The following is a 19552-nucleotide window of genomic DNA, read 5'->3' on the forward strand; positions in this document are numbered from 1 at the left end:
GCATAAGAGATTATAAAGATTATGCAGAGAAAAAGAACCATATGTCTTACTACAGTTCTTAATAGTTAGATGATAGATAGATAGCTATTTGCTGAAAGCCTAGCTTACTTTCTATGTAGAGCTTAGAGTGCAGCAGAGATAAATCCTCAGAGATAAGGTCCAATTTTGAAACATGCATTCTATTATGATGAGGTACAGATTAAAGGTAAACGTGTTTAAGTCAAGCTCAAGCTCTGGTGAATAAGCAAGACCAGACCATGGACTGTGAGAAAATCACAAGGCTGAAGGCCTTGATTTAGAATTCAAAACAAGAGAAAAAGCAATGATAATATACTTCATATTATTGTTTTTTTTGTCAGTGCTTTGCTTCCTAATATTAGCCAAGACCATGTCCTTGGGCAACAGAGAGATTTATTGATTGATTTGATTGATTGATTGATTTGATTGATTTGATTGATTTGATTGATTTGATTGATTTGATTGATTTGATGATTTGATTGATTTGATGATTTGATTGATTTGATTGATTTGATTGATTGATTTGATTGATTGATTGATTGATTGATTGAGTATGAGCCATCGAGTCATTTTGACCCCTGACATATTTATCTTTTCTCCATGACGATCTGTCTCTTACCTTGTCTCTCAGGTCTGTTGACCTTATAACAAGGTCCATCCACATGCTGATAGTAGACTTTAAAAATTGAATGAACACCCACCCCCAATAATATTGTCTTGGCCTTGGGTTCTAGCCCCCAGCACCTTAGGAAGATAATAGTGGTGTGCTGACATAGAATACAGGAAAAAGAAATAACTCAAACTAAATCTCAGCTAGCAAAATATATGACAAAATGCATATGATTGATATGATATTCAACATGACCTTTGCTTATGAGTTAAGGAAATGAAAAGAGGAGCATTATTTGAATTTGGACATTTTAAAACCATATACTAACAGGCATTATTGTCTTGTGTAGCAGAAATTATAATCTATATGCATATTTCTGTTAGTTATTGATCTTTTGTTAGAGCTGGTGATGATGACACCAGTCATCAGTCTTTTTAATATATGACAGTTATCTTATTGGCTGGTGCATTACCTCTTTTATTTTCATATCATTGTCTCTTTCTTTCTTGGTTTTTTTTCCTAGTAAAGAATATGATTAATAATTTACTTTATGTTTAACAGTCATTGGATCTATCACAGAGAATAATAAGACATTTCAAGCTCAGGGGCATCAGCTAGTCATTGGCATAATGTGCAGTGATTGGAAATCTCCAACTTGAATTTTTCTCTACCACATAGTTGCTTGTTGGTCTTAAGCAAGAGATAAAAGCTTTGTGTAAGCTTTCCAGGTTTCCAGAAAAAGCAGTTGATCATGAAGAATGAAGACCTTAGTTAAGCCAGATATTATAATAATGAAAGTCAATCAGTCAGTCTCTTTTAAGATGGAAAATATAGATCTCAAATTACTTAATATTAGGTGAAACCTGACACTGCTGACAAACGCATTGAAGGAACAAAGGCTATAATGACATTGAACTGATCAGCACTAGCTGATAGCAGCCTCATGTTGCCTATCCCTGATTTACAATAAGAAATCATAAAGAGCTGTGGTAATGACCACAGAAAGAAAAGATGAAATGTTTGTTTGAGTACTTTAAAGCATTGTATAAATACTAAATACAATTATTAGATTACAAAAATCCCTTTCAAAGAAATCCTAAACATTTTTTTAAATTTCTGTTGACTAATGATTGCAATAATAACCAGATCTACCAACAAAAATTTTACACCCCAGTCCTAAGGATTTAAGACAGAAGTAAGTTTCATGGCATGGACTGGGATTTATTTCCAAAGAAACATTTCCTTCCTTCCTTCCTCCTTCTTCCTTCCTTCCTTCCTTCCTTCCTTCCTTCCTTCCTGTTTTATACCCTGCTCCACTCTTAACAAACACTGGGAAAGGTACAAGTCAGGTGTAAAAACTGAAAATAGAAGTAAATTTAAAGATCAGCATTTACAGTAAAATCTTTTTTTTAAACCCAAAAAAAATCATCCTTAAAATTAATCTGACCAAATCTCAATCCCAATCCTAATCCCAATCTAAGAGTTCAGATAAAGTATGTTGCTTTTTTTGTAAATGCCTAATGGGTCCCAATCAACTATACTTCCACATGGAGAGGCTTTCCTACAATGGGGACTGCTACTGACAAGGCCTACTGCTTTGTACTTGCATCTCACAGGGAGAGAGAATCTGAAAGAGTCTTTGCTTTGATGATAGGATCAGATAGTTGGTTTGCCTGATACATCCAAAGTTGCATTATAAATAGCACTTTGAACTGGGCCTAGAAATTTAACTAGCAACCAATGCCGTGACTTCATATAAGTCTTTATTTTAGCTAGGAAATGTTGTTTCATCCGATGCTAGATCATCTTCAAAGGCATTCCAATCTATAGCATAATACAGTAGTCTGGGCAAGTTATGATCAGAGCATGAATTCTTTTCAAGGCATCTTAGTTCAAGTTGGGTCACCATTGGTGCACTAGGTATAAGTGGCGGAAGACACCCCAAACATAGTTTCCCTTGTTTCAGTCCTGGAAAAGGAGCATGGCGGTTCTCATGGTTAGGTTGATGGGTTGGAAGTTAGCAAGCCTCCTTTTGAGACCCAAGTGCTGCTGTGGGGCAGTATGATAATCCTTTCAATCTCGAAGCGCTTTGGGGCTTCTGATATGAATGCAAAAAGTCCAGGAGAATCCCAAAGTCATGAACCAGTTCCTTTCAGGAAAGCACAACCCTGTCAAGAATAATGATTAGGAGTGATTTTGCTAAACTGCTAGTCCTAATGACTAGCAACTTTAACTTTATGGGATTTATTCAGCTTGTTTAACCTAATCCAGATCCTCGAACCCCTAGGCACCCATCAGGGCTTCTTGAATTAGTAACTTCATCTTTTCCCTATAGTACATATACCCTTAGTACTGATACTCCATTTCATTCTTTGCTGAACAAATCACAAAGCCTTCACATTATTTTTCTATAGCAAGTTGATTAACACCTTGTTTTAATCTGTCTCCTCTCGGTTCTTTCCATCCCTGAATCCCCAGCGTTCATGTACAACAGTGAGGGGAGCACCGGGAAATCTTATTCCAGCTGTATTGCTTGCTCCACTACTGTAAGGACCCCCTCAGTGGCATTTCTTCACTAATCTTCCATTTCTTGCATTTAATCACACAGGCACATCTGTGGGCTTTAGCAGAGTCAGCGAAGCAGGTAGCAGCAGGTGTAAGAAGCTGCTGAGTCTGGTTTACACCACGGAAACAGAGAATGAAGTTAGATGGGAAAGAGGGGGAGGAATAGAAAAATGGTAGAAGTTGGTAGACCACTTTAAAAGACAGATGAAGGTCTGTGCTTTGGGAATTAAACCCTGCCATTACTTTCATTCCTAAATCCTTATGAAAGTTTCATACCAAAAGGCAAGTGTTTTCATTGCAGTGGATTTCACAGTGTTGAAAATACAAGAATTCTTCATTCCCACTGAAACGGTGATGTGAAAAAAGTGCCCAATATTTCATTCTCTTCATACTTGCTAATGGTTTCCCTCCAAACTGCATCACATTAGATTAGGAAAAGAGCTGATAAAATGTCATGGTAATATGTCCCTGGTGAATGCAAGTTCCCACCATTGATCAAATGTTCTAAAAAAAAACCTTCATGAAGCACTAGTTGTTCATATTAAACTTGGATTGGCAACTTTTTTCTGTACCACAGCTGAAACAGAAGTAAATTGGCTTATGTGCCCAATATTGTCAATGACAATTTACATAAGTATATTGTCCCAGAGTGGTATTGGAAACCTTTGTGAAAAATTCATTGGCCTCAGGTTTACATGAATATCTTGGGATTTTAGGTAGGCCTGCTGACTTCTCCTTCAGGTACAATAACCAAACACCTTTGAAAAAAAATGCATGTGTAAATAGCTTGTTGGATTCCCCCCCCCCATATCCATTGTACAATTCTTTATCTCTGAATTCTGAAATCATATTTTGACAATAAAAAGTAATTAAGACCACAATATCTTATATTGTTTAAATCTAGAAGCATTCAATAAAGTGGTATTTATTTCTGTTAAATGCATAGACTTCCAATATAGAGTCTTGCTGCAAAATGTTTACATGTGAACAATTCATTGGCCTCAGGTCAATGAACTACCCATCTTGAAATTAATATGAATGGCATTTGGAGTGTTATAAATTACCCATTTCAGTACTGTGGAAATATTCCTGTTGTTAACACAACTCTGCCACTTTTTCCCCAGTTCTATGCTTTATCCAATTTCTGCAGTATTTGTTCATTCAGCATATTTTTTTCTTGATTATTTCTACCCCTGAATATAATAAAGCATCTCCAGTCTGCGCTGCCAAGCAGAATTGGCCTCACAATGACATTATTGACAGCTACTGAAAGAAAATGAAAAGAAATGCAGTTAAATTAATCTTTTTTGCAAATAATATCAAATCATGAATGGAATACTGAAAGATTTTAATACACCACTATGGCAATATATTTTAAAAATATCATTTTAAGTTAATCTTTTAATGAGGACATGGCTGAAGTTTCATTTGTACATGCACATATCTTTACACTTACAGTCTTAAAATTACCTCTGGGCAATTTTGACTGCTGTTATTTTAAGTATGGTAGCAACAGCAATAGCACTTAGAGTTATATACCGCTTCACAATGATTTACAGCCCTCTCTAAGTGGTTTACAGAGTCAGCATATTGTCCCCAACAATCTGGGTCTCCTCAAATACTTCAAATCTCAGGATAAATAAAAAATGACTTACGGTAGGTAGCTCTTTGCTTGCTTCTGACTTGCAATAGCATTCACCCTCATCAACATTTTAAAAACATTTTTTTAAACTTTCTGCGTCGTCATAAGAATTTTCTACTTACAAAGAAACCTACTGGTTTACCTATTATGATGACTAGACTCAGTAAGTTTTAGATCTTATATTTAAAAAAATGTAGGACTGATAATTATTTCCTGCTTAACATCAATTTTCCCAGAACTATTTCTGAGTTTAATCAGTCTTAGACCAAAGATCTAATTTGAAAATTATTGTCTACTACACTTGTTGACATTATTGGGATTGTGACTCATAGAGATTTCATAACTTCTAGTAATTTCTCTCCCTCCCTCTCTCCCTCCCTCCCTCTTTCTCTGTCTCTGTCTCTTTCCGTCTCTCTCTGTCTCTGTCTCTCTCTCTTTTGTAGAGGCGGGGTGCAGGAAGGGTGGGTAGCATCATCAAATGCATCTCAAAACTTTACAGATCTTTTTTAAAAAAATTGTGACATTTGAATTGGCATAGTGAATGGATAATTTTAGGACAATTTTTTCAACCTTTGTCCTAATACGGATTTTTGGATTTTTTTAAATGTTCAGCATTGGAACTAAATGTTCAGCTAAAATTCTCTTTATTCTTCTCCATGCTGCATATTAGAATAAAATCTGAATTTAAGATGAAAAACCTACATAAAAAGATAGACTTATTATTTACATTCACTTACTTCATCTGAGACTCTGGGCATCTTACACTAATAAAAACACAAAGAACATCAAAAGCGACATTGATAAAATGTCATTATAAAAATGTAACAACTATACCTCAACTGTCTCCTATGTAACTGCCACCTATTTCATGGGCAAATCTCAATAAGTTAATATAAATGAACACATTCTAGCACTGATGGACTTAATCATTATTAACATTTATCCCCATCTGTACACAGCTAGAATTACCACCCTGAAGGGGAAGGGGGGGGAGCGGAAGTATTTAGCCATGTCTAATTTCCATACATTTCCATGTGTTCAGTCATGCAGATTTCCCATTGTTGCCTCTGCATACCACCCACTGCCCTTCTGGCTTACTTTGTTGCAAATTTATCAGATGCAAAAGTGAATTGATTGCAAGATTCAGAGTCAAGCACTGCAAATTTATCTTTGGGCAAATAGGTTCATTGTCAATAGTAGAACAGAATGCGATATGAGTAACATCCAGAGAAGAGCTTCCCTGGCTTCTATAACCTGTACTTTTCTTCAGGAGATGCAAACTGTTTCAGCAAGCTCTCTCCAACCCAAATATTACAGTTCAGTAAAATCTTTGTTTTTGCTAAACTCTGTAGTTTTGATATTTTTCATGAATGCTATTGCAAAAAAAAAAAAGAAAAAAAAGAAATATGGATTGTGGGACTTTTTTCCTACTAATAGAAAAACTCAATGCGCTTAAGTATATGAACAGAAGATTTAGAAAATAATTAAACACTGTTTTGTTTTTGAGATCTTGGGTAAGATGATACTTAAAAATAGAAAAAATCAAAATGGGAAGAAGGAAGAAGAACTTTTGAAGCTAAGTCTGTACCATCAAAATATCAGAGAGTTAAAGGATGTGCAATTATGATGTAGGTCAGGAGTGTCAAACTCAAAGCCTGCGGGCCAGATCCAGTCTGCGGGGTGCTTAGATCTGGTCCATGGGGCCACCCTGGAAATAGCGAAGGACCACCTGCGATGCCTCTGCCAGTGAAAATGGAGCTCTGTTTTTGGCTGCGACAGCCTCCTGCAACTCTCTGCCAGCGAAAACAGAGCTCGGGAGAGCTGCGCACAGCCATCCTGAGCTCTGTTTTCACTGGTAGGGTGCTCGGGCTACCACTACACCCCAACATGAGTGATGTCAAGCTGGCCATGCCCACCCTGGCCATGCCCACTCAGCCCCCCAAGGTCAAACACAACCTTAATGTGGCCCTTAATAAAATTGAGTTTGACATCCCTGATGTAGGAGGAAGAAGAAACGAGTTGTTGGTCCCCATTTGAGGGAATCAGCTACTATTGATTCTATCTTTTGTGAAATAGGAGGCTCCTGGGTAGCTGGCAAATCATTGTGTTTTCCCACTATCTAGAGCCTTAAGGGAAGCTAAATCACCCTTTTGCAGAGGGGTGAATCTGTGCTCAAGTAAGAGCACGATCTGGAGTTGTATGTCAAAAGATGTTGGTTTTATTTAGTACCATATAGTTCACAACCAATAAACAGTGAAGATTCTTTCTCTAGGGGGAAATGCTTACTACACAATGATTAGCCATGGGCAGCAAGGGAGGTCCACAGGTAAACATCTAGAGTTTGTTAGCTTTAGAAGTTATGCCCATTGGACAAAGACAAGATTACTTCTAAATCTGCTCATGACTGGAAGACAAAGATATACTAACCTGATGGATTTACAATTGCATTGTACTAAGGTAGTGCCAGAGTGCTACCAGGTCAAGGGACAGAAATACAATTATGTAAATGCACAGAAAGAGCCAGGAGTCACCAATTCACCAGAAGAAAAAGTAGTATAACTTAAAATATTTCCATTCTAATTGTCCCCATCTCTGTACTTACTAATAAAGTAAACAAGGGTTTCAAATAATGTTTTAGGCAGTTATAATACACCTGAAAGATCCTGGTGAGGGGGATTATCTCAGTTGCTTTTGACTTCCTATATAGTCTTTTCTATCCTCTATATTCTGTCACTCAAAGATTTCAGTATATTTGGGCCTGCCCACTTAAGGATTGCAAAAAATGTGTAGGAGTGAATGCTCAAATTGTTAAGTTTTGGACATGACCTAAGCAAAAGAATATTGATATTCAACTAATGCTGAGTTGAAGTATTATCCAACCATCTTTGATGTAGCAGAAAATTGTACCAGCCTGGCATTTGCTATTCTATTCTGCCTCTATTGTTGCTGTAATTACCGTACTTGATTTTCCTCCAGCATCATGGGTGACAAAAGTCCTTCCTTGTGTCTCCTTTATCATAACCTCTGTGCTCTGATCTTCCTTCCTTCCTTCCTTCCAAAATTGTTTATCTAATTCACAGCCCATGGTGATTCAACTTAAGACAGACACTATATGCAACGTTTAAGATGTTGGATGTCTACTGGGAAGCCCCGTGGTTCAAGTCCATTCTTGCTTTCGAGAAAGCTCACTAAATGCTTTCAGGTCAGTCCCTTTCAGCACAAGCTTTTCCACAAGATTGTTGTTGGTAAAAATGAAAAGAAGGAACTTGATGTATACCATTATTAGTTTCTGAAGAATAGATTATTAGATACAAATCTAACAGATACAATTTCAGACCTCCTAAGCTATTCCAGATTTAAAGCAATGTTTTTTTCTATTCTCCTAACCCATTTTTGGCCATAGATATTATTTGCCACACTTGGCAGATTAAATTGTTTCTAATGAAGTCAGCTAGAATTTATCCAGCTTCTATTGGCTACTTCAGACTGCACTAGACAATTTCCTCCTCTTTGGTCATTGGAAGTTGCCCCCCATGGTCATTTGAGCTGCCAAAGAAATTGTACAACTGTAGATCTAGTTTTTACAGAAACACCTGCTCACACAATGCATAATTAGCTCTTGCTATCATAACATGCAGATCTTATTAGTGCAGTTTTAGCACTCTTTTGAAAGAGTCCTAGATCTGTGGAAGTGTAACAAAAAATAACATTCTGTAGTGCTGAATCAAATTTCTACTTAGCCTGGAACAAAAATGAGGTTCTGCCAGCAATTGCTAATTCTGTCACCACTGCACAAGTTTTATAATGTTTCTATCAACAAACAATTTAGTCTGGCTCTACTTTTACTGTTTTTATTACTTAGTGGAGTAGTCTCATCTTTATTTTTCCATTCTAATTTTGGATGTCTACATTTAGATTTGTAAAATTTAAACTGGATTCCTTGGTCATTCACAACAGCACTTGCATTCTTTTGCAATATTAATCAAGGTGAGTTGACATAAAGATGCATACAGGTAAATTCAAATCATTCGTATCTTAGCCAGGATCACAAATTGTCCTGGTCTTTGCCTGTTGAAAAGTCATTTAAAAAACGTTCCTATAGAATAGCATGGTTGAAGCCAGATTGTGGTTCTGGTGGAGAGCAGCAGAGATGATTCCAGGCAGCCACAAGACAATACTCTTGAGTTAATGGGATCCAGAGCATGCTTGCCATGTCTAAACCTATGAAACCAATAAAAAAGGCTTGGGGTTCATCCTCTTGGCCCATGGATGAAGCCCCCGCCCCCAGTTCAGTAGCCTGAGAATGGTTAAGCCACTTGAGTAGAATGTTCTTCTAGGTAGAAAGAGAATCTCTTTCTATAGTTTCCTTGTCTATAATTTATCTATTGACCACCAGGCTGATGTTCTCCATGCCTCCGTGTACCCAATGACTTTAGCCTCCTAGGACTATGACACAAGTCATCTGCATCACTTTTGGTCTTTAGTCTGTGATAAGCTAGCCATTTCTGGCAGAGAGAGAAAGGAGATGCAGCTTTGCAACAGTTCTGGCCTAAGGATGGGCATAGAGGTCCTTCCTTTGCAATGATATTCTTCCTGGAAGGCAGAATATATTGTGTCTCTGTGGCCTTGTGCTCCCCCAGTTTTAGATCACTTGATGATCTTCAGAGGAGAGCAAAGAAAAAAAACCTTTAAAATCTCTAGTGTATATTCATTTCTAATAATACCCCTCAGGAGAGGTTAGTAATGGCCTTGCTAATAGAGACTAAGTCAAGGGTGGCCAACTTCTGAATTGTATTTGCTGCAATTGTTGCCAATACCTCCCAAGATTTTCTGCATGTTCAGTCTTGCTATTTTCTCCCCTCCTCCAACGTGTGTTTTCTCTTAGGTTCTTTCAATAGCTGTACTGCCATTAACGTGCAGCCTTTTGGCAGCTGTTTTTTTTTAAAGATTTACCTAGGTATGAACCAGGACAGTGTAGAAAGTATAGAGGGTCAGACTGCCTGTGCAGTTTTGGAATCCCCCTCCCCTCCACATCTGCTTAGGTCCACATTTGCTTCCTCTTTCTCCTTCCATCTTTTCTATTGAAAAATAACATGGAATGAAAGAAGCAGACACCACCATCTTGAACTGAGAGTGACTTTGCTTTCTACATATAAATACAGATAGCAATCACACCCCAATCAGTGTGCAGGCTTCAGGGCATCGTCTCAGCAACTCTAACTTTCCCATTACGATAATGTGATTTTCACTCAGTCTGTAATACATCAGCCATGAATAAAACAACTGCCTCCTTCCATTTCTCTCTCTCTCTCTCTTTCTCTCTCTCCCACACACATTCTCTCTTTCACTTTCTCTGTTTTTCAGCTCCCTCACATTATTTGCATGCTACGTGACTTAACAGTTTTCTGGCATTATCCGCCCCAGATGAAGAGGGGGCATCATCTGTCAGCACTGCACAGCTCACCTGGAGCCAGTTTAAAGCTGACGGAGTAGTAGGACAAAATAGAGAAACCAACTGTGAAGTTTTTCTTCCTCTTCTAATTCTTAAGTGATTGTTCAATGCTTTTTGCTTTTGTTTTAGAAAGGGTAACTGGCTTTGGTATATTGCCTTTTCCCTCACTCTCTGGTAAACCTTTCACTTAGCTGAAAAGTTTTGGGCAGTGCTCAGGAGAAAGCACACCTTGAAATCGGCATTAAGTCTCCCATTTCAAACAACAAAATGGCCCTGTTTTTTTATTCTGAAGCAGTGACAATTACAATAGCCAGAAAAATCTTCTGTACTTGCACAGAGAACCCTCTATGGAGGAGGAAGCTTCCAAGTGACGTTGAAATGCTTCTTAAGGAGATCTGTGTCACTTCCAGGTTTGTGAAGCATCTTACGGAGTAAAGCTGATTCACTTTGCACTGGCCTAACGGATACCTCACCCCTTCTCTGTGAAATAATTTACAGGAAAGTGTTGTCTATGATGTCCTTACTGTTAGAGAAGTGAAGCATCCCAACTCAAGGAATGTAATTTGGGGAACTACATCACCACAGGGTCATAATTGCAAACAACAAAACTTAGTTATTTAAAGTATTTATACCATCTTTAATTTAAAAAACTGAAAGTCATTAAGAATCAAACTCAGGAATTTTAACAATCATACAAGAAGCAAATTTTCATCAAAACACTATATAAGCTATATAGAATAAAATAAGGAATAAAACATCAAAGTACTAACAATGAAAAGGGGAGATTAGAAAGCACAGCAGATTTATTACTAAAAGATTAGAAGAATACAAATATATTGGTTGGGCACACACAAACAAAATCTGGCCACCTAAAGGTGACTTTTGGGTATAGGTGGAAAGGTAAATGAAGAGGTATCCTTTCAGAAATTGTGATGCTAACCCAGTGTTTCTCAACCTTGGTGACTTTAAGTCCTGTGGACTTCAACTCCCAGAATTGGGAGTTGAAGTCCACAGGACTTAAAGTCACCAAGGTTGAGAAACACTGTACTAACCTATAAAATACATCTTGATTTGGAATTTGAAATAAACTGGGAATCATGGAAGGCAGGGATGGGTTGCGGGTGACACTACTGCTGGTTCACTCGTGTGTGGTACTGGTTTAGGGGTATGGCAGGCCTGGGTTGCTGCTGGTTCCAGCGACCCAGGCCATTAAACCACTACCGGTTCAGCCGAACTGGTCTGAACCAGTAGAAACCCCCACTGATGGGAAGTCATAAAACAACCCCTGTTATTGTCCAATTCCAATCAGTACTCTTGCCTGGCATTCTGCTGATAACAGTAATTTTCAAACTCTTCTTCAACATCAGCTGTACATCTAATGCATTAGAGTAAACTAAATATGAAATGACCAGGATGTAGATCTCTTTTGCAGAGCTATTTTTATCCAAGTGAAGCTAAGTGCACCTGCCTCAATTGGTAAAAGTTGTTTCATCTACTTTGCCTGTTAAGAGGGTGGTTTTTTGGTTTTTATATCCTTGACGTTACTTCCATAGGGCATCTTGATTCCTTCAGTTTTAAGTATTTTTCTCCTGTTCATGGTAAGGGTGGCACCTTTGTCAGTCCAAATCTCACTGCAATATTTTGGCTGCATATTCAGATAGTGTTGAGCAGTGATTCTATCTGAGATAGTCTCTTATTGTTATTGTTATGACAAATCAATCCACTGCAGGATTAAGACCACTTCATTGAAGAATAATTTCTAACATAGGCTGGCAGATACAATAGACCTTTTAAAACTTTCCAGTCTAGGGATGAGAGAAAATGAATAGCCCAAAGTCACCCAGGCCCCTTCCATGTCTAGGGCGATGAAAAGCTAGTTGTCCCCATTCCTATACTAGCACATTAACTATTACACCACACTGGCTTTCACTCATCTTGTGTGCGTGTATGAAAAATATTTGCTCTGCAGACGATAATCAACTGTTGAATTAGAGGCTAGATTCATCTCTGCAATCAATTTCTAATCTTCTAATCTGACTTATGACTGCAAGTGTTTATAAAAGAATTAAATTAAGGGCTAAATTTCTGCAGACCTGTGATTTACTGCTGAGCCTGAGTGTAAACCAGACATGAACGATCTCATCCATGTAAATATTAAACAGCATGAAGAATGAAACACAACCTCATGGAACCTCATAGCCATGAAGTGAAACAGAAATCTCCAAGTATGACCCTTTAGTGATGGTCATCCAATGTCAGCCCTAGCCCAAGAACTATACAAATCAATTCCACCAAAGTTCAGTTCTTTATTTGCTTACACTGTATAGACAGAATCTTGCCAGGCTAAATCTATACTACCCCAAACTAATATATATACCCTGGGAGATTCTAGGGAATGGATATCCTAAATCTCTTCCTCCTCCCTTGACCCAACTTAGAACTGTGCTGTTGTCTTGCCCCACTTCTTGGAATGTGCTCTCTTTTTCCTGAGTACCTGCTGTATTACTGTAGTGCATCATATCATTTCCGCCTTTGTAGACTCATTTCATCATATCCAAGTATTAATAGCACCACTTTAAAGCTTTTTAATCCATACTAACTTGGGCAACCTGTCTAGAAGAATCAGTAGTCAGTGGAATCATATGTCACTAAGACTACAAAAAAATCAAGTAAGTTGCTCTCCTCTCATTTCTCCTACAATAAACCGTGGTAGCTGGTTAATTGGGAAATTCTTTTATCCAAGACTATCTGGATCTGATCAGCTACTATATTCTTAAATCTCTTGCCATGATTGTTTTTTCCCCAGAAGTGAGCTATACAAATAAAATGGAAATTGAATTAAACTTAAGTATACTTAATATAAAAAGGAGGACAAGGAATCAACCACCTTTTCTCTGGTGTCTATATTTTATAGGTACTGTTTGCTACTGTAGATGTAAGTAGTTTAGTAACCCACAAAAGTAGGATAAACATAAGGAAATGTAAAGTTTACCAATTTTGTGAAATCAAGCTATGTACTGTTTGCATACTTCATATGATTGCTTTTACTATAATAAGTATGTCTTATTATAACTTACTTTTAAAGATAGTTGTCTTGTATCCTACTTCAAAATATTTTAATCTAAACCACTCCTCACTATTTTTACTGGCAGCAGAAATAGTTCTCCAAGATCTTGGGCAAAAACGGTTTATATTAATTCCAAATTTGTTTTCCTTTTAAGTGGAGATACCGAAGATTAGAGCTGACACAGTGATTGTGTTGAATGTACTTGGTAAGAACTGAATAATTAATTTAACCTCATCTTTTAATACTAGAGATTCTTATAACTTGGGAATATTTCCTAAAGTGTCTTAGATGCTGGTCTCTAGTGAATAGTATTTCAATACACTTCCATCTTATTTGATTTTTTTAAAGTTGGTATTTAAAACACCATCAGTATTCTATGGCATTCCAAGTTTGAGTTTCAAGATCTTTTGGAAGAATTTCTTTGTTTTTACATAACTATTTTCATTTTCAATGTCCGTACAGATGCTGTTGTAATACTGCTTCTTGTCTTTTCTAGCAACTTTCTGAAACTTTTGTTAATTTCCTTCTTGAGATTTGTATCTTTCTTAGCTTTGGCTTCTCTTTTCTTCTTGACAATTTCCATGGTTTGTTCTGACATCCAGTTTGTTTTCTTCTGCATCATTGTCACTTTTATCCTTAACAACATTTTTATATTCATTACACAGTTCCTTTGTTTCTCTAGCAATGAGGCTTGGGACTTCAAAGTAAGTCCTGATGTTGTCCTTGAAAATTGTCAGTATATGCTTAAGGTCATATTATGGAAATTGGTTTGATTATATCTTTGATACTATAAATTTCACCTTCTTTTGCAATACTTTAATCGGTTTAACGGTTGTGTACTCCATTGGGTGATATCCATGCATGCAGGCATAGTTTTGGTTGTTTGAAAACAACTATGAAGAAGTTATTGGACTGACAGAAATAGATACATCATTCTCCTGCTTCATTTTGGTTTCTGAAGCAATATAGTCAAGTTACATTTTACTCCTTGATATTACTAATTTTGGTATTCTGATCTCCAGGCACAGCACATATTTTGCATGTTCTGCTGATTTCAAACTTGATCATAGAAACTCATCAATCTCCTCTTCTTCTGCATCAGTGATTAGAGCATAAACTCAGATGATTGTCATATTAAAGGGTTGCTCACAAAAGTCTAATTGATATTTGATGAAATAGCACATAGAAAAAGCAATTATCTGTTTCAAGAGAAAGAGGGAAGGTAATCTAAATTAGAGAGTAACAATTTCTGCCACCTTCAATTACTGCTCTTCAGTATTTCCCAGGAAGTAGTTTTGGAAGCTGTGAACAATCAGCTGCATAAGAAAGCTAGTGAAGGAGGAAGGCTTAGCATTATAGACCATGCTCCATAGATATAAGCTTAATACAAAGTATATTCAATTACATATTGTATATCAATTTTCAAATAGAGAAATAAGAACTAAGATCACACATTTTTTTTCTGTTAACAATTTAAAAGCATTTTGATATGATCAGCAGAAACATTGCTTTGGGTGCTACTTGAAGCTTCCGTCTGTCAATTAGTTATTTCCATTGCAAAGAAGGAATTGCGAATAACATATTTTAGTGGGAAAAGAACACAAAATAGCAACATTTAATATAAATATTTTAGACTGGATTTTTATCAAAGCTTTATGGTATAATTTAATTATTTGGCTAAGACCTTAATGATAAAATATTGCAACCTTTACTTCAATACAGCCACATCCACAGAACGTTGTTTTGTCGATTTTGCAATGTTTCAAGCTCCACTTGGGTGAACAACAAAGTATAGAAAAAGGGTGAGGGTTGTTTAGTAATCATCACATTGCTTCAGTTAGACTGACTTCCTTTCCATCCCCTCAGTGAAGCTGCTTGGGTGATAAGATGAACCAATTACAATTATATTTCATTTCATCTGAATCTTAATACACCCTTACTCTTTTCTGTCTCCCATTTTTAGCATCTCCTTCGCTGCTAAAATTCTAGTGGTGTTTGTTAAATGTTTTGCAGCTGTTAAGTGTCTACGTTTACTTTGGCAAGATTATAAAAAGGCCTGTATCAGTTCTCTGAAAATTTGTAAATGCTTCCCAGTGCATTGGTTTAAAAATATGAAAATGTGGGATATGTGTTTTATAAATACATAAATCCAAGGTATATATGACTAATTGAAAATATTGCTAAGATAGAGGAAGATCAAACTACACAAAGACAAGATATGAATGTTTTAGAGACAGTGATATATCAAAAAGTCAACATGAAACATGTTTAAATGGTATGTCAGAATTCCCCACCATGCTGAATGTAAACCTTATTGCAGTCTTCAACCAATGTCTAATTAGTGTCCCGTAAAGGCATTTGGTAATAAGAATGGGAATAACTGCACCCCATCACGTTGGATTTTGGTACTGACTGACACCGCTCAATGTGGAGTCTTCATAACTAGAGCATATGGAGAGAAGTTCACAGTGAGTTATCCCAAGGTTCTGTCTTAGGCCCAGTACTCTTCAACATCTTCATAAACAATTTAAATAAGGGATAGAAGAGGAACTTATCAAATTTGCAGATGATACCAATCTTGGTGGAATAGCCAACAATTTAGAAGATAATCTTGACAGACTTGAACATTGGGTCCCATCTAACAAAATGCAATTCAGTGGTGAGAAAAGTAACTTTTGTACTTATAACTTTTATATTATGAGTTTATGGGCAAGAAAAAGAAATGCCCAGGTATAGAATAGGATACATAGCTCAATGGCAGTAAAAGTGAGAGGGATCTAACAATCCGAGTGGACAATTACTTAAATATGACCCAGCTATGTGCTGCAACGATCAAACAGGCAATACTAGTCTGCATTAACAAAGGGAAAGTATCAAGATCATGTGAAATATTAGTACCACTTTATACTGCACTAGTAAGACCATGATAATGAACTACAAGACTTCTACAATAGCAGAGTTGGAAGGATTTGGATTTGGATTTGGATTTTATTAGTATTATAGGCCGCCCTTTTCCCTGAGGGGACTCAGGGCGGCTTACATAAATAAGGAAGGGAGGGTACAGACAATAGACACAAACAATACATAGAAGTAAAATAGTAAGCAATAGTAAGCAATAGTAAGCAACATTCATTCATCATTCGGGTGGGGACCTTGGAGGTCTTCTAGTCCAACCCCCTGTCTAGGCAGGAAACCCTATACCGTGGAATATAACTAGTGGAATAGCTTGCCTCCAGAAGTCATGGGTGTCCCATCACTGGAGATTTTGTTTGGACAAACATGTGGCTGGAATAGTATAGTGTCCCCTTGAGCAGGGGTTGGATTAGAAGACTTCCAAGGTCCCTTCCAACTCGGTTATTCAGTACTCTGTAACATTCTGTAACATTTAGAAGTGTGTTGATCAGGAATATGAATGTGCATGTATTTGTCTATATAGATTGTAATTCAAATGATCTTCGGCAAATATTGTACTGCATGATGCATTAAGAATTTAGATTTAAAATTTAATCTATCAATAATACAGTTACATGTAACAGGGAAAATGGAGTGAGCAATTGCAAGATATATATAAGTGGTGAAAAACTGAAATAGGTGTCCCAAAGGTGCTTTTCAAAAGGCAACTGGACTGTCTTGTTTTTTTTTTCTTTGAAGAAGACATTTTGCTTCTCAGAAGGATGGTGGTTATTAGTTGGCATGGTTAATATAATGTCTCAAAGCCTCTCCTTCCAACCACAGCATTCTGAACAAAATTACCATGCTGCGCTTAAGGTGTAAATGAGAAACAACAATCAAGAAAAGAAAGAATTTCTAGAGTTAAAGACTGCAAGTGTGAGGTGGTAGAGGAGCCACTGACATATTGCACCCCCACAGGGAGCAATTACCCCTGACTAGGCTCTGACCATTTCTCACAGAGGGGCTCCATTTCCACTTCCATTATGGTGCAGCCAGGGAGGGATAGATATAAACCTCCCTCCCTCCCTCTCTAGGAAAGGCACAGTCATCAAAGTGGTTGGGAGCTGGGGGTCACTTGGCAGCATTCCCCATCAGAAGTGGAATCCACTCAGCTCCCCAGCAACCCCTAGTGAAAGGCAATCAGGCTCACTGCCGCCCGGCTAATTCTGAGGGTATAAAAGCTATAATGAAATTCACGGCAGGATTAGCCTCTCCATCCAATGGGCCGGCTCAGCAGTGACATCGCTTGCTTTTCGCCCGAATGTAACACACCAATCTAATTTACGTCGTGTAGCGAGCGGGAATGAAATGTTCATAAAGAATGGCTGCATCTTGTCACCTTAACTGCGGCCCCAGGCTCTGAGGCATCTGTCAGGCAGAGGAGAGTGGAGGAAGTGGACCTGCTTTGCTGAGCAGGGGCTTGGTGAGGGGAGGGGAAGGGAGAGAAGGGGAGGAAAAGGGAGGGGAGAGAGGAATCTCTGGAATTTATAGATGACAAAGAATGTGGTTGAGCTGATGTGGAAGTTGACTGCCAGGGACGAAGAGGTGTGCAAACAGGGCACCCGAGAGGAAATTGTCCATGTTTATGTAGACTGGTGAATACCGGTAGGTTGCTTTCCTTAACACCATATGAGGGTAGGATACTGTAGTTCCTACAATCACTAGGATATGACAGATACATCTTTCATAGAGGAAACAATTCACATAAATTATTTCTCATGGTCTGAATTCCTTTATATGACATCGGAAAAGATCTAAATAATTGTAATGCGTGCTTCTGTTAAAACTGAAATAGTGTAAGCAAACTGGACAAAAAAACTAAAAAGGAATAGTAATTTTCCTCTAACATTGCAAATATGAAGTAGGCAAGTACTTATCACATGGCAACCATTTAAAAAGTCTTGAGGATAGATAGATAGATAGATAGATAGATAGATGATAGATAGATAGATAGATAGATAGATAGATAGATAGATAGATAGATAGATAGATAGAGGACAGGCAGGCATACAAATAGAGAGATAGATATAAACTATGAGTAGATGACAATGTTAGCTATTAGCTTTTTTCTTTGCTTTATTTGGGGGAGCATACTCTAGCTCATTGTATATAACTTTGCAGCTTGTGACGATATGCCTATTACTTGGCTAGAAAAACACAACAAAGTGTAGAAAGAAAATGACCAAGAGAATACATCTTTATTCTAAGGGGAAATATGAGGTTGAAGGGCAACTAGAATAACTATATGGTAATTTATTATTATGGTTGGTGGCAACAGTCAGCCAGATGTTTGCCTGAATTTGTCATTTTTGTGCACATATTGAGTCCTTCCCAAAGACCTGAGGTAGGCAGATGTTGGATGTTTGATAATGTTAAAAGTATCATTGCAGGATGTAAGTTGTTTCAAGTGAAGTTACCTTTTACATTGACTGATGGTGATCTTGCACGGAAGCTCTTTTCTTTTATTACTTTGCCTATTTTGTGAATCCACCAATCTCGCTTGTAGACAAATGGTGTTTCGTGCAGATATCCCATGCATCATTGTTGCTACTTTGTCACACTGTTGTTTTGTAGTCTGCCTGTACGAACTTTTTGTAGGAGCTAATGTTCCACTGTTTCTTCTTTGCAGAGGCAGCTTTCAGGTCTGCTGCGATCATCTCAATTAGCCTTTGCATGCATTGATTCGCAAGGCTTGGTCTTATACATCCAGATTAGCCCGTCTCTTTTTTTCAACTTTAGTGCTCTAAGCCATTTTCGGGTTTTGTTATCTGCTTTGCCTGCTACTTTGTGTATGTACTTGCTATGTATACTTTGCCTTGACATTGCTCTTTTTATTCTTCATTGGATCTTTTTGTAGGCCAGCTTTGTTTCTCCAGTATTCAGTAAGCCTTCATGGTGTGCTAGCTTCAGTGCATCTTTTTCACTGTCCTTCAAATATTCTTCCAATGTCCTTCAACTGTCTGGTATATTTGCAACATTTCATGCCCACCTATGCTCCTTGGTAAATAGAGCCGTATTATTGTTGTTATCGAGGACCTACTTCACTTCTTAAAGCAGCCTTGCTGCATTCTGGGGCTTTCCTATCCCCAAAGTCTTCTCTACACAGTATTGGCATATGGCCTGTGAAAGATTTCCTCAAATGAAGAATAACCACTGAATAAATAAAATGATTTCTCTCTGCATTCCTTGAAAAGTGAACTCTTCATCTTAAATCAGGGAGGAGAAAATTACATTACCACAGAAAGG

Source organism: Thamnophis elegans, chromosome 10 (assembly GCF_009769535.1).
Source record: "Thamnophis elegans isolate rThaEle1 chromosome 10, rThaEle1.pri, whole genome shotgun sequence".
NCBI lineage: Eukaryota > Metazoa > Chordata > Lepidosauria > Squamata > Colubridae > Thamnophis > Thamnophis elegans.